This window comes from Nelusetta ayraudi, unplaced genomic scaffold, assembly GCF_046127955.1.
Source record: "Nelusetta ayraudi isolate G7.1 ecotype Tasmania unplaced genomic scaffold, CSIRO-AGI_Nayr_v1 ptg000026l, whole genome shotgun sequence".
NCBI lineage: Eukaryota > Metazoa > Chordata > Actinopteri > Tetraodontiformes > Monacanthidae > Nelusetta > Nelusetta ayraudi.
In genome coordinates this window covers 10859828-10886193 of record NW_027466076.1, presented here as the reverse complement: position 1 = coordinate 10886193, position 26366 = coordinate 10859828, and the positions used below count along the sequence as shown (strand labels likewise).

Here is a 26366-nt window from a genome sequence, read left to right as displayed (position 1 = left end):
AATGATTCAATTCAGTCTAAACACAATGATCAAAGCTACTTTGCCCTCCGTGCGCAATTAGAAAATGCTAATAAAAATCCGTGCGCGTCCACAATTGAATCAGCCGCTAATAAGCAATTGATCAGTCAGGGCGACCGCCCCTGATAGGATCTGATATGTTCGGCGAAATGTTCCAATCCGGCTGCCAGTAATCACTCCGCCTTTTGTCCGTTTTTCTCTCCTCGCTGTCCAAGCAGTGGGAGCGCAGGCACTGCATGCTAATGATGCACATTTGAGCCGAACTCCAGGACAGTCTGGGCTCGCGCGGCACCGCCGACAGGCTTTATTTTGTCTGCTGCGTTTTTGTTTGTTTATGATTTTCCGCGCGCACCCTGAGCTCCCCCCCCCCCCCCACCCCCGTCAGTCTTTTTGTTGGGGCTCGAGTCCCCCCCCCCCCCCCCGGTGGGATTTTTTTCACTCGCTCTTCTCATTGCTTCAAGAGGTGGGGCGGAGGGGGAATGCGTAATGATCCGCAGGATTGCAGTGAGCAAACTTGAACGTTTCAGCGCTTACGCAAGGCAGACAGAGCTAAACGGCGATCCTCGGGGTGGGCAAAGGGGGAGGCGAGCGAGCCAGAGAGGGGGAGAGGCGGGGGGGACGGCCATTCGCAAGGACGTTTAATTCTGTCGCAATAATGAGCTTTGCAACGTCCCCAAGCGGCCCAGTTTTGCCCCGCAATGCTGCTGCAAGAAAGGACAAGAAGGAAAAAAAGGAAAGAAAGGGAAAAAAAACCCCACCTCAGCAGGGTTAATTATACATTAGTCACACGAACATAAGTAATCCACATGGAACAACAATGACAAAAACAACAAAAAAGCATTTTCTGAAATGTATGCATGCATGCTGACATGCAAACACTCTATTTGATGTTCCATTATTTACTTGAGGCACCACTTGAACCCGCCGGTGTTTGGGTGAAGGAGTGTTTAAGCCACATATTCATGAAATGAGAGTTTGGCAGAAAAGAAAAAGGCCGAAACACGGGCAACACACGTGCAGCGATGAATGATAATAAAGCTCAGCGGTGCCCCAACGCTCCCACCCATTCCATTCCAGTTCACCCAAGGCCATCTGCAACGGTTCACTGGGTTCTAATCCATTACCTGATAAATTGATTTGAAAAATTAATTCCGAGCCAGATGCGGTGTCGCAGCTTTTCTCCCCCACTCGCCCCTCTCCATACATCTGCGTCTGGAGAGGGGCACGGCGGCGGCAGCACGCACACCGCTGACTCCAGAGAGTCCCTCGCGTGTCCCGACTGAGGTCTCGGCAAAATTTCACAAACAGCCAAGCTAATGCTCCACTTCTAGATTAAAGTGAAGATATTATTTGTGCGTGAGTGAGTGCGTGCGTGTGTGTGTGTGTGTGTGTGTGCTGGCTGCAAATTCATAGAGAAGAGAAGACTGAACTGGAAGCAGCGCTAGCGACTTAGCCGCCCCGCATGTTCCCTGATGGCCTGTATGTGCCACTGACTGTGTAAAAAGATGGACAGAGCTTGCGGATTCCAAAAGGAGGCTTGAAGGAGCAAAACCCGGCATCTTTCGTTAGCCCAGCTGGGATTGGGCAGTGTTGGTGGCAAAAAGACTAAAAAATAACTAGCTGTCAATGTGGAAAGGAGCACTAAATGCAAACTGTTACAAACTTTATTTATTTATTTATTTATTTTTATCCAAATTGTTAAAAAAAAAATAAAAAATGAGCAAACAGGCCCCAACGTTCATTTTGTTTGATTTAGTCGAGTTTTGAGTACAAATTGCCATGAAATTATGTACGCGGCTAAAGCTTACTACCCTTTACCAACTGTAGTTGGCTTTCCAGCGGTGTGGGCGGGCCCTGGGTCACACGCTCCAATCATTGCTCACCTCTGGCACCGCCCACAGGTCCTCATGTGGAATCTGAGGACGTGTGGGCGTCCTCAGATTCCCACACGTCTTCGGCGACATGTGGAACCTCCAAATGTCGCATTGCAAAACCAATCACACAAAAAAAATAAAATAAAAAAGGGGGTATTGACGTCGCGATAACTCTGCCCATCTTCACATACAGTCAGTGGTCTGCACGTGTATGTACAGCCACGCCAACTCCTCTACCTCCTCCCCACCATCGTCACCGTCACCCAACATCCCAGGCCGGCACGGTCCCCATTGATTGTTGTTGTCCCACGCTGTTTGGCATTAGCAGGAAGTCTTTAACCCCTGACCGCCACTGTCGCCACTCAGTTTTTCTGCCATCGCTCACGTCAGCAGGAAAGCAAAGAGTGGGAGGTGAAAAAAAAACGACAACACCAGAGGACGACGTGATCATTAACCTGTGTCAGGGAAACACTGTTTTTTTTTTTTATTATTATTATTTTACGTTTGTCTGACAACGGTCCTAGGCCCCGAGAAGAAGGCTTTTATTTAAAAAAAAAACAAAAAACGAATAACCCTGCTCTGCATTCTACTCTTGCTTTTTTGACTCGATCTCGCAGTAACAGGGAGAAAAGTGAGGAAAATAACAGAATTAGCCTTTGTTTCCTTGCAGGCTCAGGCCAATTTGCCACATCCTGAACGCTTTCCGCACCAACCAGGGGAGCCCCCTGCTGTCTCCCCCTTCATCCATTTCCTGCAGAGAGCATTGATTTTTCTGCAGGGTGTAAATATGCGCTGTATTGTTTTCTTTGGTAGTTGGTTTGTTGTTGATTTTAATTTTTACTGATTTGGGTTACTATTTTTTTTTTTCCTGTTCTTTTTACTGTATTCAGAACTAAAGCATTTTTTGTGGAGACCTGGTCCAAGCGCAAAAACATGGCTCTTCTTTGAGTATATTATTGTCAGAAAATGTTTTGTAAAGATTTTGATGATGATATCAGAAATAAACTTCTAAAGATGGGAGCTGTTTGCGTCTCATTTTAAAGGGCGGGTTGACGCATTGTAAAAGTGGGTTGTCTGTCTCGTAAATATTTTGGTGCAATGAATTAAACACACACACACAACACACACTTGCCTGCGTTCCTATGGAAGCCCTTCCAAGTTTTACTGAAATTCTCCACTTTTCTTGCGCCACGTTCTTTTTTTTTTTAATCCAATGAATTTTGTTCCATATATTGCCATTTCCCTGTATTCGAATTAATCTGAACCCCATCAGACAATCAAAGTGCAGCAGCAGGTTTTACGTATTACTACGACTTAATATCTGTATATATAATACAACACATAATCTGCCAAAATAATGGAGAATATGCTTCAATTATTCAACTCTAGGGCGACACGGAGGCGCAGTGGTTAGCGCTGCCGCCTCACAGCAAGAAGGTCGTGGGTTCGATTCCGGGCCGGGTTCTCCGGCTTCCTCCCACACTCCAAAAACATGCACGTGAGGTCAATTGAACATTCTAAATTGTCCGTAGGTGTGCATGTGAGTGTGAATGGTTGTTTGTTTCTATGTGGCCCTGCGATGAACTGGCGACTTGTCCAGGGTGTCACCCTGCCTTTGCCCTGAGACAGCTGGGATAGGCTCCAGCAGACCCCCGTGACCCTGAGCTCAGGACTATGGAAAATGAATGAATGAATATTCAACTCTATTCACTTCAATGAAGCCCTTCCCCTTCTATTGCCTCTCTCTACTGGACCCAAACAGGTGAGGCCACCAGTGTCAGCTGCCTGTTCCAAGTCGGGCCCAATATTTGCAGCTGAGATTCGATTTTAAATCATTCATAGAAGATAGAAATTGATAGTCACATTTCATGTATTTAATTATGTCCCTGCCTTGCGAATTGAGAGGGTCCCGCCACGCTGGATACTTTACCTCATTAACAGTGAACCTTATATCGCAAGTTGCCCAAGAAATTCAAGACTTCTATTGTCGCGAAAAGACAATCAGGCAAGGCCTGTCAGATTTGTCAGCTGTCCGACGAAATATAAACACACGTACTTTCCGCTGATGGCACAGGTTTCAATTGTCGATTTAAAGGCAACGCAGTCCTCATCCCAACGCTGAGGCATTCGCCGTAATGAGCCATTCCACCACCAGCAGGGCTGCAATCACACAGTACGACGAGCAACAGAGCAAAATCACGCTCGGCAGGCTTTGACAGCCTGTGGTTAGCCTGACTGGTATTTCCTCAAAATAGCAACAAGACCAACAAAGAGCGCCATCCCAACCAGAAACACGGAACACAATGTAAGACACACTGTGATCTCACTGTGACAATGTTCCTGCAATTTGTAAAGGGATTCTTTTTTTTTCTCTCTCTCTCTCTCTCTCCCCACCCTTGAAGTGTCTGGGACTCACACAAAGACAATTGGTGTTTCTGAGACATGGCAGCACGCAGCACTATCATTACAGGTCTACCCAACAAAGCTGAAATGAATTATAGATTATAAACCATGCTTTAGGACCTGTCTGAAACATCAAAATACAGTTAAGAAAAAAAGAAAAAAGGTATGATAAGCTTTTTACTCCCGCTATTCAAAATGTTCCACTGTGTTGTAATCAGACGTGCACCCTGCAGTGCCGCTTCAGCTGCTGAGCCCTACACAGTGCGCGATGGGCCCTTTTGCGAGCTATTGATTCGCTAAACCTTCCCCAGGGCAACCGCGGGCCTCATCGTTGTAAACAGAGTTCACAATTCTTCCGCTACATAAGAATTGCAGTAGTCGTAGACCTGAGGCTAGTACTTCTAAATGTGGATTTATATACCGTTATGTGCCATATTTTTCAAAAATCTCACAATGGGTTGAGGAAGTAGCCTTAGATAACAACCATGGCTAGCTTCTCTCAGGGCAACTCCGGGCGTTAATGTTACATCAGTGTTTTTTTGTTTTTTTCCTTTTACTTAACCACACAAAAGCTAGAAGTTGACTAAAGGTTTGTGTGAGTGTAAATATATTGTGCATATGGATGGTGCCCTCTTGGTTAGGGTTAAATTCCTTTTTGTGTTGGTAAGCTGTATTCCAGTATATTTCCATGCGCAGGGAGTAAAGCTGCAGTTATCCCACTGCACTGTTGATATTGGCTCAGTAGTCGTATATTGTTGTCGTGCAACCAAACTCTATCCAACTCTGCTAACACAGATAGCTTTACCCCCCCCCCCCCTTCCAGCCAGCCAGGTTGAAAACCAAACAATCGGAGAACGAGCTAGCCTTGGGTTGTCTGAGCCAACCAGCGTGAACTCCAACCTCAGCTTCACCTCAACGTGCCAAGAATGAGTTTTGGTCTCTTTGACTTGTCTGGTTTTTATTTCCAGACTCTTTTCGTGATGGAATCATGCTAACAGGGGTCAGTGGTACCGAAACTGAATGACCACTGATCACTTTGGTTCTGATACACAATTGATTCTCCTATAGCTTCTCTGTCATCACACAAGTGTTCATTAATTCCACACCAACTCGCTAAACCTCTCTTGCTTGGACGACGGAATCATGGATGTATTATAAGAACTGGATAACGGACTGGCAATATGGCGGTGGGTAGATTTCTTCCAGTGGCCAATTGAGGTACTGCAGCAAAAAAAAAAAAAAACCTGTGGGCTCTGTCTCAGCTCGTTCTGATTGGCTGTGTTCTGACGTGTCTGTAAGTGACGTTATCTAGGATCGTTCTGATTGGCAAAAGATCATGTAAGCTACAGAGGCACAATGGAAACTAACACTACTCCGCATGCTCTATTGACCCATTAATGCGGAAGTCAAAAAACTCTTTCGGGATATGCGCTGGGTGAGCAACTTCATTAAAATGAATGGGCCGCCATCTTGGACTCTGGGGACTTGGACTGAACATCCCTCCTGACAGCTTCTAGTGTGACCGCACCATTTAGCTGTTAAACACTTGGCAAAATATCCATGCTGGACAGTTATTTATTCTTTTTCATGTCATGTTTTGACTGATCGCTACGATGTTCAAGCAGTTCTGTGAGTGACTTTTACTCAACATCGGAGTCAGACAGGTGACAGATGAGGTCACAGTCAGACCTTACAGCCTTGACCCTTTCTTGCTATGAGTGTCAGAATCAGACGACTGACAGAGCACGGTCTGGAGTATCATTCACCACAGTACAAAAAAAACAAAAACTGATAGTGACTGGTGAGTTGAACAGCAATCTGGAGCAGATTCCTTCCTTGCGAATTCCACCTGGCAGTAGGAGAGACGAAGCCAACGAGTTCTCTTGTGCATTGGAGGAAGCTGTGAAGTGCTCAAGACAAAATGTCAGTGTGTCACAAGCTGTTAAGTGAAGGAGTAAAGTATTGAAAGCCCTGGTGAGCTTTTTTTTTTTTTTTTTTGGTGCAATACTCAAATAAAATTAATGGAATTTGATGGAATCCATCCAATCCAACTCATAGGCCGAGCTGGCATCATCCAGGGGAAAAGTTCCAAAACAAAACAAAAGACAGAATCAGAGTCTTCGAGAATCTGGGAAGGCTGCTTTTTGCGGCATGACAAAGACGTCCCACCAGCTTGGAGCGAAGCGGCTGCCCTCAGCAAAAGAGAGCCGTCATTGTCACGGAGAGCAGAGATCTTGTTTGTTTCAGCACACTGTCACTTCAGATGCTCGGGGTCACATGAATGGACCGCTCGCAGTCCGGCTCACCGCAGCTTTTTGGGACGCCGGGTTTCTCTGGACTGAAGTCGGTGACGAACGATCAAGAAATCAAAACACGGACGCCCGTCTGTCAAGCTCTGACGTCTTGCAGTGGAGGGGGAACTTGTAGATTCAATCAGAGGAAACGTCTTGCCATTTCCCACTTGCTGACACCTCACCAATTCTGAAAGTGTTGAAAGGACACCACTGTATCATCAAGCTGTTTTGTATGTTGTGCGTACCACTCTTCTTTTTTTTTTTATTTACAGTATGTCCTTGGGAGGAAACGCACCTTCTGAAAGGTTAAAAAAAAGAAGGTCTGCCATGGCTGGGGAGGAGGGAGGGGGGGGCAGCCTCTTTCCGCTGATTGCACACGGTCCAGCTCATCTCGTCCTGTGTGTGAAAAAATAAGCCCGTGGCTGGTGGTTGATTGGCTGGAGTCAGGTGGCCGTGTAAGTACACAGTGGCTGAATCCCGGCGACCTTTTGCGAGCGGCGCGACGCCGGCGTGGAGGCCGGAATTTGTTGACCGCAGGAGAGTAGAAAATTCATGGCTTTCAGGCACTCTCGGCTTTCGTCTCTTAACGCATCTTCCTCTCCCTCGCTTGCTTTTACCCCCGCCTCCTTCCCTACCCTCTCTGTCTTTCTCTGTAATTCTCTTTTTTTTGTGTTTTGTTTTTGAAGCTCGGGGAAAAGGATTTCTATGCCGCCGTCATTCCTGCGAGTAATGGAACCCCCTCTGGGATATGAAACGTCTTGTCCTAACGCAACCCGCGCCGGCTCTTCTAGCCGTCTCCTGCCGCAGTGGAGGGCCAGCGTGAGGACATTTCATCCACTACCATTGGCCTGGATGCGGACAGAGGGCACAGAAAGCCCTTTCCCCACTCCCTTTGGCTCTTTCTTTTGAAACACTGTCCCGCGTCTTCCCCTTGACCTGGAAAGAGCAGTCCACATTTTTAAAAATAGGCTCTTTTTTCCCCCAACATTTTTGCTCTCTTTTAGTCTCTGGCCTTTATGCATTTGTGTGTCTCCACAAATATAGACGTGTGCCGTGCGCCAAGCAGATTAACCCGAGGACAAGAAAACTAAAGAGAATACTTCAAGAGGTCGGAAACACAAATGGTGAATGGACTTGGATGGATGTCACGCTTCTAGGGTCTGCAGACTCCTCGGTGCACTTTTATTTCAAGTCACGAGCGTCCATTCACCAGCATTCAAACACCCGTAGCCGGGGGTGCAGGTAGCAATTTTAGGTTCCATGCTGAAAAATGTTAACGGAGTTCTTGGTAAAGTGTCCTGTGTCAGGACAGTTTAAAACAACGGGGTCGGGGATTAATTGCACTTCCACCCTTCTGAGTGACAAATAAAGGATCAATTTGAAAAAAATAAATTATCCAAAAGCAAACTTCTGAAACAAATGGTGAATTCCAATTCCTCCCTTAACCCTCAATCTCAAAAATGTGCACTCCCGCGAGGTGCAAGTGCTGTCCCGATTCTGAGAACGTCAAGTTGAGGGGCGAGTTTAAGGGCTGTATCGCCCTCAATATTGAGATTCTCCGGCACCACCCTTGGCAGTAAGGGCTACCCAGAAGGCATTGCGTATTTTCGCCAAGACATCTTCGAAAAAGATGGCGATGTAAAAGGGAGCTACAAATGGAAGTATTTTCTTAGTTAATAAAGATATAAATATTACGAAACCATTTTATTGTCTCAGTTAAACACTTTTTTATGGATTATTGACATCGTTGTTGCGTAACATTTTTTTTTTTTTTGCTTTACGAGGTTTGTCAACCGGACCGGCGGTCCCGGCTTCACGTTACTTGTGTACCTCGTTGTGTAGCGAAGGAGGACTTCTTCCTTTTTAGTCGTCTTTTTCTTTTTCTCCTTCTTCTTCGTCGTTGTCGTCTTCTTGACAGACTGGACGTAGCTTTGGCGTAAGGCTGCCCCCCACAGTCTGAAGACGTAACTGCACTTAAGGGGTGTCCCATTTCTAAGCCCTTACACTTATTTTTGAGGGCCAAGATTGAGGGCCAAAGATTGAGGGTTAAGGGCGAGGGTTGAGATTGAGGAGTTAAGGGAGGAATTGGAATTGGCCCAAAGCTCAAAGTGTTTCTTAAAACACGGAGCTGAAATAATGCCTTGCCGCTTATACCGCATGAACACGAGATCAATGGAAACACAAAGAGCTGCCTGTGTTTTACACGCTCCCGCGTTGTAGCCATGGGCGGGCTATCGAGAGAGAGAGAGAGAGAGACACACACATCCATGTAAAGTTATTTTTCGAATGCATTAGAAATGAGAACACGTTGGAGGATTTAAACGCGGCACTCCCGCTGATCGAACACGAACGTGGCCCCCAGCGAGGAGAGGTAGCTCTGCAAATTTTATACACAAACAAGTACATGCACATGTCAACATTGCTGTTTCCCGATCAAATTTGACCCCTGGGTGACACGTCATGTTTTTCTTCAGCTGTACTTTTGCATTGGACTTGACGGCTACCGTGTGCACCCGTAGCGGCAATCTCTTTTCTCCCAAACGGTGAAACAGCGTAGAGAATTTCAGCGGAGCCGTCACAGACGTTGATTGCGCGTGGTCACGTGGCGACATGTTACTTTAGGCCAAATTCCTTATGGAGCCCCTAAGTTATTGAAATCTAGCGAGCCGTGGCTTTCGGAGTCAGTCAAGTTGGCTGCGAGCCGCAGGCTGGCCTCGTCGAGTGAGTTGAGTCAAGTCTAAGTGAATCATCCATCTCGTCATTGTCACCGGACACTAAATGACGACCTAGACCATCCTTAGTTTGAAGATAGCCTTTCAAAAAAAACTAACCCTCCATCCCCCGATAGAGCCTAATCTCTGTTTTTGTAGCATAAAGTGAATAATTGAGAATCGCACACAGAAGGTGATTCCCTTTTAAAGATAATGCGCCGTTGCATTATTCGACTCTATTTTAATGAGCCTGTGCAGAGTGAGTGATGGTGTGGACGTGTCCAACACACAGTGGCTGATGATAGCAGCGTGTTGGGGATTCATCATTGAATCTAGTCCACTCTGCCCAAATCCTGCTGTCTTCTCCACTTGCTTTCGGTAATAGAATGACTATTCTAATCAGAAAGCCTTCACACACACACACACACACACACACACACACACACACACACACACACACACCACCTTTCCTCTTCTTCTATAAACCGGATTAGTCACTTGGAGACTTTATTTCTTCCTTCTTCCTCCAGTTGGCTTCAACCACAGCAGCGCACGTGATGCCAAATCAGCTACATTTCTGCGTGGCTGTCCTGGAGGTCAGAAGGTTTCAGTTAAAATTAATTAGTTCATATTTTATTTCGCCAACTGGACAGCAGCCGTGACGCAAACTTAAAGCACGAGGTCAACTGTAATGTCAGCACCACGGCAAAGTGGACAGCTCCTCCGACTCTTTCAGCCGCCGTGTGTTGCGAGAAACTTTCGTCATACCTTCGACGATTTGGCTCCGTTTCACTTCGACGCCGGTGCGAGTGCTTAATAAAAAAAATAAAAAAAACGCATTTGGTTCTTTCCCTGTGTCCAGTTTCACACAGAGGAGAGAGGAGCAGCGTTAGATGCCGGTCTGGTAGCTGAGTGCTGGGGCTTTTCAATCACTCCACACTCACTGTTGGCGGATTCAAGTAAAGGGAGAGCGCAACCCCCCTGTGACGGAGGAGAGCAAAGTCTGGCTGCGGGGCCTAAGACAAGGGCAGATTTGAAGATGCACATTCAAGGTCGCTGGAGTTTCACGGACAAAACATTTAAACCGCAATTGCAGGGTTTTTTTTTTCAGTGTGGAACAAAAAGAGTGTTTACAAAGGAACGGCCCCGAGGAACCAAGCGTAGGCAGAACGGTCCTACCAACACAAATCTATTCGTATTGATCTGTGAGTGAAGCGCCATATTATTAGGGCTTCAACTATAAATCAATAAATCAAGCAGTACATCACTTCCTTAATTATAACAGCACATAGTAAAAGTAGAACATTCTGTAAAAATCATTCCGGAGTCATTTGAGCCGTTGTCCGTAACATTGATGCAGTTTTTTTTAAAAATGAAATTCAGACCGGCTTACAATGATAAAACCGGAGGACCAAGCAACAAACAGCCGAGGTCTTGAAGGCAAATGCAGAGACAGCAGTTATGGCGCGATAAATTAGTGAATTCGCAAAGCAAGTGTAATACAAGTCATTTGTGATTGTCATGACTAATAGATCAGCTTTGCTTGTTGTGCGTAGGGCTTTTGGCGTTGTGTTTTGTTTGTTTGTATTCATATATTTTTTTCCCAACAGAATGTTAGTAATTCAGTTGCAAAAATGAGGGCAACATCAAAGCAGCTGTTTTAATCATATTTCAGTGTTTGTGAAGTGGGGTTACGTAAGGTACTGCAGGGGTAAGATATTAATGATTCGTATGGAGCAACGTGTCATTGTCTCATAGGGTTTCATCGTCAACTTCTCCACTGGACATCATTCGTCTTCTTTGGCAGTATTTTGTGACGCAACAGGCTACGTGTCAATCTGCTCGCAGCGCGCTCCAAATAACCCCGTATATAACTCACCAACTCTCGACGACAGAAAGCCTGGATTCTCTTCATCAGGACAGAAACCATCTCCTTACACAAAAGAAGCCAAAATATCTCTCTTTTCTGGAAATGTTTGCGCAAGGAATTCGCGAGCCAAAGAGCCCAAGCGAGAAACAAACGTTTGTTTTTGTTTTGTTTTTTTTGTCTTGCGGAGGCGACCTCCCTTCGGGCTCAGCCTGCCTTCTGTGATAGCTGCTCCCTGGGTAAGGTGCTGGACTTTATTTTCAGTCAGTTTTTAGTTTGCCCACAGCGTCCGACTGCAGCCCAACTCCATGGCGCACGGCCCTTATGCTGTTACTTTACAGTATCCATTCCCAAATTCTGGGTCACGACCCACAGCGGGCTGCCGATCAATTTTCACCGGGTCGTCGGTAGCGGGAGAAAAAAAACACACACACACACACACACACACACAAAAAAAACAATTAAACATCCAAAATGCAGTGAACCTTCTGCAGATGTGTGTGTGTGTGTGTGTGTGTGTGTGTGTGTGTGTGTGTGTGGTGGTGGTGGTGGGGGTGTTTCCATGAATGCTTGCGAGGGCATGAAGGCCGATCTGGGACTCGGCCTATAAGTGTGTCTGTGTTTGTTTTGTCTCTGCCTGTCTGCTCTGCGGTGAACTGAGGCAACCTCCGCCAGATGACAGCTGAGGCCGGATGCAGCCAAATCGCAACCACGGCTGCAGGATGAGCGTCACAGACAGTGACATGCGGTCAATATAGTTCTGATGCAGGGCCTTACTCGTTATGACTTTTTACAGTTAAAGGTTGTTCAAAGTGGTGTCAGGGGTTGATTTTTCATGCGGTTGTTTGATTAGTTCAGCTACATTTTGATGTGTGCATGATGTGTTTTTATGTTGACATCCACTCCTTGTTGGTTTCCCGCCTTTCATGTGCCTCACCTGCGTCTCGTCACCTCCCCGGCTGCCCTCCATTTGTACTTAAGCGAAACTGCCTTTTACAACTGCCTGTCACCTGGTCCTCTTTTTCCTGGTGAGTTCCAGCAGTCCTTCTGTTTTGTTTCCCTAGAATCCCAGTGAGTGACCTTAGCATGCAGTCCTCCAGTTTTGGACTCTTCCAGTGGACTTGTACCATTGCCTTGACCCACAACAGATCTGGTGATGACCTCTCAGACTGAATGCACAACTCTGAGAGCTTGTGCTGAATTCCCTCCTTTCGTCATTCCCCTTGTGCCCATTAACATCACATTTTGGTTTACTTTAAGTACAAACACGGTTAAGAGGAAATATAGATGTAACTTACTGTTTTTTGTTGCTCTTTTTTTGGGAAATCAGTTCCCATTTTCCAGACTGAATAAAACAACGGTACATATGTGCACGCTGCTGTTGAGTCGACGTCCAGTGGCGTCATGATCATACGTGTTTGCAAATCATGAGGATGTAGGTTTAATATGGAATATGGAATAATATGGAAAAACTGTGAAACAGGATTTAGACAATCCTGTCATGAGGGTTTTGTCTTGACGATAACATTGACTGATCAACAGAGGAGGCAGTATTCATATTCTGTACTTAAGTTTACTGTAAGTAAATATTATTATTTTTTTAAATATATATATATATATATTTATTTATTTTTTTAATAATAATATTTACTTACAGTAAACTTAAGTATATACACATATATATATATATATATATATATATATATACACATATATATATATATATATATATATATATATATATATATATACATATATATATATATATATATATATATATATATATATACACTGGTAAAGTGAAAGTACTGGTACAACACATTTACTTAAGTAAATGTAAGAAAGCACAGTTTCTGAAATGTAAGTAAAACAAAAGTTAAGTGGAAAGTAAAATTATTTATATATTTATTTCATGCATCAATTAATGAAACAGTAAATGTGCTGAGGTACTCTAAATTAATGTCCCTCGAAAATATGATCCAGTTTTATATTTAACTACTCAACGGCACAGTTCAAATAGCTCCACTTCAAGCAGCAGCAATTACAGTAATAACTGAACTATTTAAACATAATTTTGAAACACTTTTAAACATAAAAGCATGTTGTTGTTTTTTTTCAATTTAAGGAGTTGAAAGTACAGCTACGTGTGTACAAATGTAGGGAGCAAAAGTAAAAAGTCATCAGAAAAATAAATACTCAAGTAAAAGACAGATACCTGAAAAATCTACTCAAGTACAGGAGCAAAATATTTGTACTTTGGTGCTTACCACCTCTGCTGAACTAGGTATCACTAAACATGTATTGTTATGACAGTTGTTGGCAACAGATCTAGATTATACAGTATTGCCATTGATTGAGATGACCCTCAACCTAACAAGGGCAGGCGCAATTAAAAGTTGCAGCATAAAAACAAACAAAAACTGCGGCATCTCTGGGAAGATCAGACCTCAGGTGGCCTGGCGTTAAACCTTCTGCTCGCACCAAGTGGTGCCGCTGTCTCCTCTGCTCTCCGCCAGGGCTCCCTTGCCGCGCGCCGCGGTCACGAGTCACAAGCAATTAGGTTTAAAGACAACCATCCTTGTTCTGTGCCACGGTACAGCTTCTGGATCGACAAAGGTCACTCCTCTTCCCGAAGGCCTTCCTAACATCTCCTCGCGCCGCAACACAAAGTGGCTGTGAGGTACGTGCGGTGATTGCGAGCTCGTGGCTAGCGGTTTCACTCCGGCTTAATGGAAATCCTCGGCGATCGGCCCGAAGACATCTCTGTCGAGGTTGCGGCGGGCCAGCAGTGTGGGCCGCGGGACGCCGTGGCGGTTGTGATTAAACAGCTTTGGTATGAAAGGTCAGGGAAAGCTGTTAAACAGATTGAAGCGTTATACGTCGCCGCCATCTGGAACGCAGGATTAGCAGGAAAGCGTCTCTTTCATTTCAGGGCGTTTTTTGCGGTGGTACAAACACGCACGATTATGAAATGCACCATCGCGGCTTTACGTTTGGTGTGTCTGCAAAAAGCAGCTTTATCCACCATGTAGCAAAAACATTCAACGCCCTTTCCCAGTTCACATCCACTGCTGAAGTGATACATACGGAGAAAAGGACCTTTGAAGTCAGGAAACGTCTTTTTCCAACCAAAAGTAACATCAACGTCGCAGGTGCACCAAGGTCCTGCGTGTGTGTGCCTGACACCGGAGGGCGTCGCGCGTGTCTCCAGATGCGAGAGGTCACGGCAAAAACGTCAATACCTGACAAGGCGGTGATGAGTGGCTGAGCTCTGGAGGGAGAATCTCGCTGTTGCCGCAGCAGCAGGCGACTAGCAATTACTAAACCTCCACCTCAAAGTAATAAAAAAAAAAAAAAAAAGAAACTTTTTTTTTCCTGTTCCGACAGTTGGCTCTTTGAGGAGAGATGCCAACGTGACAGCAAGGTAAAGTAATAATGGCATCATCGGTTGATGATGCTGTCTGTCTGTTAGTGAGTAAAGAAAGGGTCATCACCGTCAAACACAGAAAAACAGCCTATATTCATGTCGTACCTGCAAAAACCTCATCATCATCATCATCTTTATTTATATAGCAGATTGTAAAAAGCCCCAGGGGCAGCCAAAGTGCTGTAACAACTGAATTAGAAGCATAACACAAGCATAGGGGTAAAACAAAACAAACAGGCTCAAGGTAAGTGCTTTTTTTTTTTTTTGAGGAAGCCAAACAAAGTGGAAATAAGTAAAAGCGTATTAGAATGCATTGAACGCCAAGAAACAAAAGTGTGTTTTTAAAAGAGATTTAAAACGTGAAGCGACGAGGCCTGTCTCACGTTAAAAGGCAAATCATTCCCGAGCTTGGGAGCGACTGCAGCAAATGCTCCTCTGCTTTTCAGCCTCACATGTTTTCAAGTTATTTTTTTTTTTTTTAATCGTTTCACACAATGATTCTCTCAAAACAGTTGCTAATCAGTGAGAACACAAGCAGAGAAAGCTGGATGAAATGTATTTTCTTTTTGCATGTGTTTGACCTACATGCTGTAAAGAATGGAGGTTGCTGACATTGGTAGATGGGATTGGAAGTTTGGCAAACACTAAGCATTGTGAACTGGCCTGGTAAAAAAAAAAAAAAAAGTGCAGATCATGTTTGATCATATTTGAAGTTGTGAACCAGGGTCCCGCTGGCTTGTTGTTGCGCTTCTGTTACATTTTCCACCGCAGCCTCTCCTGCACTCAGGCTTTGCCTTCGCATTTTGTGGCGCCACTTGACGTCGACATGTGCGAGCGTTGTCACATCCCCTGGGGTCCTCTTGGGGGTGCGGCACCACACCAGCCTCGGCTTTCTCAACAGGCACGTGATTGAAAAAGTCAGGAACACCTGTGGAGACCAGGACTTCCAGTTCCTTCTGGTCTGCAGCGAACAGCTGAAAGCTCTGCTGCTCACTCCGCTGCTCCCATCTTCCCTCGCAGGCAGCCGAGCTTCCTCCGGACCCTCGCTTTTTGTTTTGCAAAGTAAAAGGCTGTTCAACTTTGTCGCTAAGCTGGCTCTCAGAACAGTCTAAGAAAAGAAAAAAACACTTCAACAGGTGGAAGACCGCTATTGCTAAGAAACATATGCAAATCAAAATCACTCTCAAGGAGGAAAAGAAAAAGGCTATGAAAAGAACCTAGGACTTCAGACCTAAGCTTGGCTATAAAGGTAACAAAACCAAAAACAATCACTGGTCTTGAAGAAAATTGGCTCACTTGCAGTGAACTCAGTGGCTGTGAACAGGCTGGGGCGACTGACCACGCAGACAAAGACAGTCTGGCCCAAGCGAGGCGCAGACTATTTAAGCACACGTAGGGTAATGGGGAACAGGTGAAGGCAATAGGTAATTAGATCAGATACACAGGTGGCACGTGAGGGAGTGCAAGTGCTCTGAAACAAGAGGGGAGTTGGTTACTTTTCAAAATAAAACAGGAAATGACAGGATAAAAAAAAAAAAAAAGACCAAGACAAGTCAAACCTCACCACAGTGTGACTCTGATATTGTCCAAGTATTTAGAATGTGCATTGAGTTCATTGAGTTGAGTTCATTTATTTTGAAAATGCGCTGTTTGTTACATATGATCACATCACTGCAATTTCACAATCTGCACGTTCCAAAAGGAGTAGGAGGAAGAAGCAGAGCTCATTCGATATTACCGCTCCTCCTTTTCACGGCAGTCACTGATACATTTGTTGCTGTGTTTTCTTTTTCGTTTTTTGTCATTTATTTTCCAGCCTAGGCCAATAAAATGGTCCAATCCAACACCAAATCGTGTATATTCTCAATAATAGATAACACTTGAGCAAGAGGTTTCTGGTCCAGGCTCTCTGGTTTCAAGCTCTGGCTTTCCTAAAATTGAATTTTCAGACATTAAAAAGGCATCAAGACGCAACACCGGCTGACAAAATCTGATTTCATGCAAACTGCGATATTATATCAAGATTTCTGCATTTAGCGAAGCGCGCTCATCTCGCTGCCAAGTCGCCACTCCGCTGAGGTTTGATTCCGTAGTGTTGTTGGCGTAACTCTTGGTGAATTATTATTCAGCTTCCTCTCACGGATCTGAGTTGCACAGCCGTCCCGGCCTGCATAATTCATTGGGCTTCAAAGGTCTGCTCAGGTTATGGGTCAAGCTTGAGGAAAGGCAACATGGCAGAGTCTTTTTTTTAATTGGTTGCCGAGCCCGCCGTGAGTTTATCTTCTGCGTGACCTATGTGTGTGCGTGCGCGCGTCTGTGTGTGATTGTGCGTGCTTGTTTACCCCCTTATCGCCTGCAAAGCGCTTTAAAATCAATCTGCTCGTTGAAAGTTGTCTTTAGGGCACTTGACGTGCATGACAGATGATAAAACCATAAAGCGTCGGGAGTGTGGGGAAGAAGCAGCGGTAATCCCGGATTGATATACTCAGATATGGCTTTAGAATAAATCTGTGACCTTGGTATTAAACAGAGTCCTCTGATGGCCCGAGAGGAGTGTGAATAGTTTTGAGGGATATCATCCAGTTCAGGCGGGTCCTCGGGGGTGGAATTCTTTTATTGAAGTTGGTGCTTGGGTTTCAGTTTTCAGTGTTTTCTCATTTTAAAATTATAATGGGTCGCATTACCGGCGCACCGTCATAACAACAGTCTTCCCCTAAAGCGGCACGGGGACAGAGGGACGGGTGAGAAGCAACAATGCATTTTGGTGTTTAACTGGCAAAAGTTAATGGGCAATTCTGACAACCAACAATTCCAGGCAGGCCTGAGTGTGAGCGCCGATGCACCGGCAAAGGGGGGGGGGGGAGATGAATAAAAAACAATAAAGGGATTTTCTTTTCATTAAATAAAAACTCAGCGTTCGGTTCTGAGTCACTAGAAGGCAAGTGCAAAAAAGCTATTTGCAAAATGCCTTCAATCCAAAACTCAAGATTGTGAGTCAAGGAAACGACCTTGTGTGGCGTTTGGCACAGCATCGCTGTATAGTTGGGAAGCTGCCCCTATTCACACTGAACTGGAAAATACTACTTTGTTAGTGACACGTTGCTGGTACTTGTTGTAACCAGTGGTTGCTCCACCGGCCATTCTGGCTTCTGACATCATGTAACAGTCGCTCGCTGGTTATTGTGTGTTAAAATCACAGTTGATGAGCGTTATGTGAAGAGCTCGCACCAACAGCTGCATTCAAAGTCAAAGAAGTACCTTTTCTTCCGCAATCAAAGAACATCAGCATGCATTGAGTTGCCACCTTGTGATTGGCTGAGGAGCTACTTTCAAACGTTAGAACCAATGACAAAATTAAAAAAAAAAAAACTGCTTTAAACAAACTATTTTCCCACAATGCAGCAAACTCAAAGTCTTCCTCAAAGCTGAATAGTGAACGTTTTATATGTTGACGGAAGGTGATGTTGGGTGTCCCTGAGGAGCCTGAACACAACACACCAGAAGCTTTTAGTCGAGAATGTGAAGAAGGTTTGAGGAGAACGTTCAGCCCGGCTTTGTCAAAGACACGTTTGTCGGCGCTCGTCTCCGTTTCTGCCGGAGGCCTTCGTTTGTCAACCCTCCACTCGAACACGTTCAAGCGTCAATGCAGAAATCAAACATGAAAAAAAAATGAAAAATGAAAAATCCTTCAGCATGGGCAGAATTCTGCCCGAGGCTCCTAAAACGCAACTACTCGGGCTCACGCAAGAAAATCCATTTACATGTACACAATTAACAAACACACACAACTAACATACACAACTGGGCCAGACAAAAAAAAAAATCTTTAATTACGTGAGCAATGCATTTTTTTTACTGTACACACACACACACACACATATGGATATACATATATATGTACAGAAATAGAGACCAAAAGTATGCTATAAATATATGTGTGCGGTGTTGGCGAGTAAACTATTACGTAATCCACTACTGTAATTAAACAACTTTTTTAGTAACGCGGTAATGTAACAGGATTACTCTGGCTGATAAAGTAATTATATCATAATTACTTTATCAAGGAAAGATTCCTTTACTTTTCTGACATATTTGCAAGCTAAAAATGTCTCATTATCCACAAAACGTCTGAAATTTAGAATAACAAACCGAAAACAATGTCGCAGATTGATGATGCAGCCGACTACTGATTACTTTTATGGAGTAATCCCACCAACATTGTATATATATCTCTCTCTATATATAGAGAGAGATATATATAGGTATATATATATACATAAAGATAGATATAGATATATAGTCTACTTTTGGTCTCTATTTCTACTCGTACATGTGAGCTGGAGCTGCAAAAAAAAAAAAAAAAAAAAAAAGTAATTTCCTCTTAGACATGAATAAAGTATTCTGATTCTGACTCTTTTCCGAAGGACTGACCTCCCCAGCATTGTTATGTGCCACGGCCCAGCGTGAGCCAGGCGCAAGCAAAATCTGCTAAATGCTGAACAGTCAATGGTGAGAAAAAAAAAAAAAAAAAAAAAAAAAGCAAAGGCACAGACGCACATCACTGCATTCGTCTGCTTCCATCGTATGTTTCGTTTCTATCAGAGGCGCAATCTTATTTCTCTCACAGGGCCAATAAAGACGGCTGGCTTTGGGCCGCAGCCAAGTATTAAGATGAATGAGTCGCGCTTGGGTAAAAGAAAAAAAAAAAAATCACGGGGCAATCTCGCATAGTAAACAAGCTGAAACACTGCGCCTGCACGCCGGGAACTTCGGGGACACGGGATAATGAATAATAAACATGTAAAAATTCACTGCTCCTTTCTGACTGATTTTCTTCTCTGCACATTCGGCCCAATGTGAGCAATACATATATATATATATATATATTATTTATTTATTTATTTTTTCTCACATCCTGACTTTTTTTATTTTTTTTTATTTCCCTTGCAAAGAGTGGAGGAAAGCCCAGCGGTGCCGTTCGGACCTGCAGCAGGCCACTAATGACTGCTTAATAGGTGAGACTTACAGCGCCTCAGTGGTCTTGGCGGGGCCTGGACTGCGCGGCTTGGAGTTTAATGTCCACGCGGGGGGAGGAAAAAAAGAAGTAGAAGAAGAAGAAGAAAAAAAAAAAAAAGCCGGCGGTGCAGCTTCTGCACTGCCGACCTCTTGCCGAGTTGTTGCTCACTTTCTTTCACTTTTTTTTTTTATTTATTTATTTTTTTTTGAAGGAAAATAATTTGATGAACTGTGTCGGAAACGAGAGGGAGCCGCGCGACCCACTCCCCACCTCCCACTCACTCTTTGATAGATGATTGAAAGTGTGTCAAGGCTTCCTTCAAAGCTGCCGGCTCCCACTTTCATCCCTCAGCGGGGGAAGCGACGTCGATTCCACATCTGCTGCATACATTGCAGAATGACGCTTGCATTCATATGTCCGTATATATATACATATATATATATATATGTTGGTTAAAAGTTGAATTTTGCATTTATACAGAGTGGGATCAACGCAGTCCATCGCATATCGGCTTTCCAGCAACGGCTGCCTCCCAGCTCATTTCTGGTCATCTTCAAGGGCACAAAAGATTTCAAATCCCCTATCGTCCCAAATCTGTCTCTGCCAACAAAGCTTCAGAGTACTCTCCTCTTTCTCTTCTTTGTGGCCATCAGGAAGGGAGGGGAGAAAAAAAAAAAAAAACAACAACCCGGTTCTCTAAAAATGTATGAGATTAATGCAGGAGATAGGGCCCAACTTCAAAAGAAGGAGGAAGAGGGAAATAAAGGGCGGAAAAAAAAGAAACAGAGGAAACTTTGTCTTTGGAAGTTCTGCGGCGTGTTATTTTTGGTAAAGCTCTTGTTTGCATCCAGGGCCTCCAACATCTGACGATGCGAATCGCGCCCCTGGAGGGCGACACGTAGAAATCAGCCGTCATCGCTTCGTCATTCAGGCAGCTGCGAAACCCGAGCTGAAGCGCTGAGGAGTGAAGCTCTTCATCTATTTACTTTTTTTCCCCTTTTTTTTGAGAGGGACATCTTGACACGCAGAGATCTGTGATCTGCCTTAAAACGCCTCTCCTCCAACGAAAGTGTATTTATTTATTTAGGCAGAGCCAAGCAATCCTAGTATATCACACTGCCGAGGGACCACATTGATTAAAAAGCTTTTTGTTGTCGCGGTAATGAACTGCGCAGATTGCAAATGCATCAAATTTTCCAATTACTGTAACTGCCTGCCGTGCGGAGCTCGAACAGGGGAGAGTGGCCACTCGTGCCACTCCGAACATCGTGCACACTGGTGCGATGCCGAGCCGGTAAAGGCCCTGGGTCCACGTCGTCCCCGTCTTGATGCAGCGGCAGCAGCTCCGGACAGGAAGTCTGCGCTTGTGGGCCCCATGCGTTGATTTAAAATGCACGCAGACTTCTTTTTAACTGCTGCCATTGTGTTCTGTAGACGTTACCAAAGCTCCCTCTGTTACTGCAAGAAGTAGTGGCTCGCACTTGTCCTGTCAAATAAATGTGGACAGATAAAATTAATAAATAAATGATGCGTCATGTTCTTCTGCTACCTGTTTTGTTCTCTGTGCAGAATAAGTGATGCAGCTCTGCTTGAAAAGAAAGAAAGAAATAAGCAGAATTGCACATCAAAGTAAAAAGGGAAAAGCAGGTATTTACGCAATTGCAATGCTGTGAAGTAGTGATGTATACATTTTTTGTTTTGTTATCTTGAATAATCATGGACTTGAAGGAAAGAGATCCCTCCTCTACTACTGTATTGAGACACGTTTTCAGGAGACTGCACAAGGCAGTCACATTACAAATGACAGGTGTGCCAGTCTCCCTGTTACAAGTCAACAAGATGTACATGTGCTTGTTTTTTAACCTATCAGGAAAAACTAGTGTTTTAAATTGTGCATTTCCCAAATGTCGAAAACAGATTTATCTTACGTCATGGAAACCGTATGTTAAGCATAGTTGTAATTGGGACGTTGAACTGATGAGAGAAGAGAGTCTGTGGGAATTTCCAGGAAAGACAATGGTTGCTAATGATCATATCACTGGGAAAACAGCGCATGGAGAAAGGATCTTGTTCAAAAACATCACTGAGATCAGTTCAGAGAACTTCCTTCGTCTAATCAAGTTGCAGTTTGGATCCATAGTCCACAAACATGCCACACAATTATTCAACAGACCAGAAGTGTCTGTTACGAAATATGTTACGGTAATAGATTTGAAAAAGATAGTGAAATGCTGTTTTAAAGTCAGGCAAAGCTAAAGTTGGGCATTGTGTGATTGTGTGATAATGTGCACTGATTTAAAAAACAAACAAACAAACAATGATGTCCAGTTATTGGACAAACACTCCCTTGTACAAAGTTCACCAGAATGAAATGATAAACTGTAAAAGCTTAACTGCCTATGTGTTTGTTATTTGTTAAAAAAAACCCTTCCTTTGGATAACAACACTGAGCAATTTTGCGGCCTCCAATCTCCAATTTCCATCGCTCCTTTATGGCAGGCTTTGCCTTTTTTGAATGGACAGCGCGTCAATTTTACAGCATAATGGGCGATTTTGACAGAGAAAAGTTTACCGCCATCGGCTAATTTGCAGAGCACAAGCTAGGGTGCGACTGCGATAGCACATAAAAAGCTGCAGTCTCACTGCCGCGCACCTATTTCTGAAAGCATTGACACAAGGCAGTTATTATTCCTTGCGTAGAAAAATATCAGTTTCGGGGCTGGCTCGAGTCCTAACGGAGAGAGTAAAAAAAAAACATAAATTGACCTTCTGTCTGTCTCATTCTTCTGCAGAGAAGAGTTTTTACAGTTATTTCATTTGCTACCTGGGGAAAATGTCCACTGAGAACAAAGCCCCCGTCTGTTTTGGTGCTTTCTGCTTGGCTTGGGTACAACCTTCAGTTCTCATCGTGAAAACAAAGGCAAAGGGGAAACTCATTTTCAGCACTTGATAAAACCCAACACAGACTTCATGCTGATCATTTACAATAGATGGCTACATTTAAGACGGCACTGAACTTTAATTTTGCAACATCATTAACATTTTATCATTTGCAGGAGGGTTTGTTTTTTTACCACCCGCTTAAAAGTAATCACATTAAAACGGTGCAGAGTGTGAAATCTAACCACATCTAATGGTAACAAAAGTGTATCACTACAAATGTCAAAGTTAACCCCTCTTTTCTGACGTTTCTCCCTTTCAAATGCTTCCTTTACCAGCCGTGATATCGGGTTGTGGGCCAAGTGGTCCCACAACCCCAGAGGAGAACCAGACATATGTTAACATGCACATCCTAACCTGGAATTCTTCATCAGGGTTCCGATTGAAGAACTGTCCTTATTCCAAGTTGCCGAGGAGGTGATCAGATTATTAGTGTAGTGAGGATGTCTGCCTCCATGCTGTTAGGTGGCACTTGTCCTCTCATTTCAACTCGTGGTTATTACGACAATTTGGAAATTTTTTGAAACTTGAATAAATCACCATTAATTGTCCTTCTATCGTCCGTGAACTAAAGAATATTAGACTCCTGGAGCTGTTGGATGGATGAACTGTGTTTCTTTTTCTGTGAAAAAGTGTGTGCTGCCAGTTCCTGAAGATGCCATGGTGTTGCCCCCGTTTCCCATCAAATATCTCCAGCATACACGGTAGAATAAATCTGAATATGATTAAAATCAGAGTTGTTGGGATTACTCCATAAACGTATTGTAATTGCTTCTTTAACTGCTTTGAATACTACTTTAAATTTCATACATTTTGTGGATGTTAACACATTTTCAGCTTGCAAAATATTTCAGAAGAGTAATGGAATTGTTACTTGATAATGTAATTATGGTCTAATTACCATTTTTGCCAGAGTAATCCCGTTACATTACTCTGTTACTAAAAAAGTAGTTGAACTACAGTCGTGGATTACTTAGTCATAGATTACTCACCGACACCGATTAAAATATTCTGTCTATCCTTGTCCAGTTTTAAGAACTTTGATTTTACTTGTTTCATAACTAGAACTCCGCTCATCATTGGAGTAAAGCAAAACTCTCATCATGCGACTCAGATTGCATGTCCATGCAGTTTGTGAGTCCCGCCACCCTAGAGCCACTCCCTCCGCGATCCGGCTCTTCCAGCCCACTGGAAAAGCCAATGGCAAATTTGTCTTATTTGCTGAAATGAATTTAGACGAACGATGCGTTACAGTTGAGTGACACTTTTACGGCGCAGAGGGGGAAGCAATTACCAGCTGTTTTTTTTTTTTTGTTTGTTTATTTGCTTTGTTGTTGAAGTTATGTGGGCACTTTGGATTATAATGTGCAGCACCAAGAGAAAGTCGTGCATGTCTCCGCAAATGTTGCACTCAATCTTTGTCTACAGGAAACGGAGAGCTGTCACATGATTGCATAGGAAACGCTGCATCACAGCTGAAATTCTAAATTAGGGTTTAGTTGTCTTATGGTAGATTTCTCATTTGAACTCTTAATTTAACATTGAAGTTGGTTCACAGCACCGTGATCTCGATCTCTTGAAAAGCAAGTTCTTTATCAGGGCCAATGTGTTGGCTAATAGATAATAAAGTGCGAGCCACACGGATGAAATTATTGGCTGGCCCCGCCTCGCTGTAAACTGTTGTGCGCGCATTGTTATTCTGTCTAGACCTCAGCGAGTCAGGGGAACCCTGCTTAGACTGACATTTTATCTATCCACATTGGATTGTATTCGCTGACTGACCCGAGACATGATGCATGAAGTTTTGGCCCCCACGTTGGTGGCGGGGGAAATTATTTGTACTATTGACAGGATGAAAATTGGCTTTGCACTAAACACAGAGGCGGACTAGAGAGAGGAAAAAAAGTGTCGCGGCAAGCAGTCCCCAAAGCCCACCCAGACTTTTTTTTTTTTCCCGCCGTATATTTATTTATTATATTATTTTTCTCTCAGACGCTGCCCAGTGCAGAGTAAGTGAGGAGGAAGAACAGACAGGGCACAAGAAAGGGGGATTAGTGGGAGATCGTGGCTGACAAGGCTGAGGCGAACAAACAAACAGCTCAACAGATTGACTGGGGATGGAGGGACGGATGTGAGCCGCGGACCGAAGGAGTGACTCAGCCAAAATGCATAATCTGCCCACAGCACGGAGCAGGGAGGGGGGGAGGGGGTTGTTTTTTGAACTCGATAACTGGCAGTAAGTGCCTCATCCCCAATATTGATACAGGTAATCGTCCCCAGGAGAAAGTGAAGAAAAACCGGAGGAAATCCACCGTTTCCGCCAAGTTCAAAAAGTATCGGGTGTTCCGAGCGTGAGATACACGCAACCGGCTAATTAAACCATGCGCGTCTTAATTAAATCTGCCCACAGCGCGACTCCTCCCCCCCCCCGCGCGCTCTCTACCTCAGGCATTGGCGCTACGTGAGACGTCTCGGCGCTACTTCAACACGCCGGGACGGTTTCAGACACTGGGAGAAAAATGAGCCTTTAAGAACTTTAGATCCTGGACTACCGGTAAGTTTTGATCTTGTTGCAGACTGACGTTTCTGACATGAACACAAGCTCTCCATGCTTTCGTGAAAAGGCCATTATGTAGGTAGGCGATCCTGACTCAGCTCAATTAGCTCATGATGTTTCACCTTTGTCACTGCTATATTATCATTATTGTCTAATCACTTACTCCAATTAATATGAAATGTGTCCCATGGATGCCATGCAGTGACACAGCTTTTGGTCTGACAGGAATATAAATGTGGAGTCAAGAATCTCTGACACTGATTTGTTTTTGGATGCACGATACTCCCACCTGCACAAAACTCATTTTCATTACGGTAGTGACACTGTTGCCTCTCCACAGTGACTCGCAGTGGCATCCTTGAGAGTGCTCAAGCGCCACTGTGAAAGGGCCAATTGGAAAGTAAATTAAAATGGAGGGATATATACGAGTTCTTGTTCAGAAAATGGTGACCTGCAGTATATGTTCTTGCCCACCGGGCAATAAAGTCAAAATCAGGTGCCGATTCACTGATATTACGGTGGGTTAAAAAACCAACTGAAGTGGCGCTTTGATCCTTGCAAACGCTTGCATGGAGACCAATAGGCTGTACCGCCGGCTGTCTTCCAGCGGCTAATGCGTTCTTCGCTCCGGCTCGACCCTGACAGGAGTAACACGATGAGTAAGTTGCTCGTCCGTGTTCGAGAAGAGGGGAAACCTGATGAAGTTGGCGGCGGAGCGAAGTGCTGTTGAACTGCGGAGCAATTATTTGTGACTGGGGTTGTCACAAACATCACAGCGCCAAGGAAGTCACCAAAGGAGCTGTCGAGCCGGCGGGATTAGCGACAGAAAACCCCCGCCGTCGAACCCCTGGCTGCCTCTCTGTGGTTTGGTTTGCCGACAGCGGCGGGAGGGGAGCACCTGTTCCTACATTTGCTCCAACAGGTAGACACCCCATACATATATATTAGAGGTGGGACAACACTCAAAATTCACAGTTCTGTTATATATTATGTTATTGTCACAGTTCAAATAATGCATTTGAAATTATTTTTATAATACATTTTTATGTGAATTATATGTAATATTTGATACAAAAAGTAATTTTTATGCATTTTTTAACTTGTAGTTTATCTAACTTGTAGTTTATCTAACTTGTAGTTTATCGAAAGTACCCACAAGTACAGTTTTTAAATTGAATGAAATGTATCTAGTGTGGCTATACCTGACACAGGACACCATGTGGAACAATGACAGCGCCATGTGAAAACTGAAACCGTA

At 44.1% G+C, this 26366-nt stretch overlaps 1 long non-coding RNA gene across 1 annotated transcript; it reads left to right on the top strand.

The window, feature by feature from the left end:
- Positions 1–1724: 1724 nt before the first annotated feature.
- On the top strand, positions 1725–2910 carry LOC142890640 (uncharacterized). Its single transcript, XR_012927095.1, has 2 exons — positions 1725–1927; positions 1959–2910. It is a non-coding gene; the product is annotated as an uncharacterized LOC142890640 (long non-coding RNA).
- The last annotated feature ends 23456 nt before the right edge of the window (positions 2911–26366 follow it).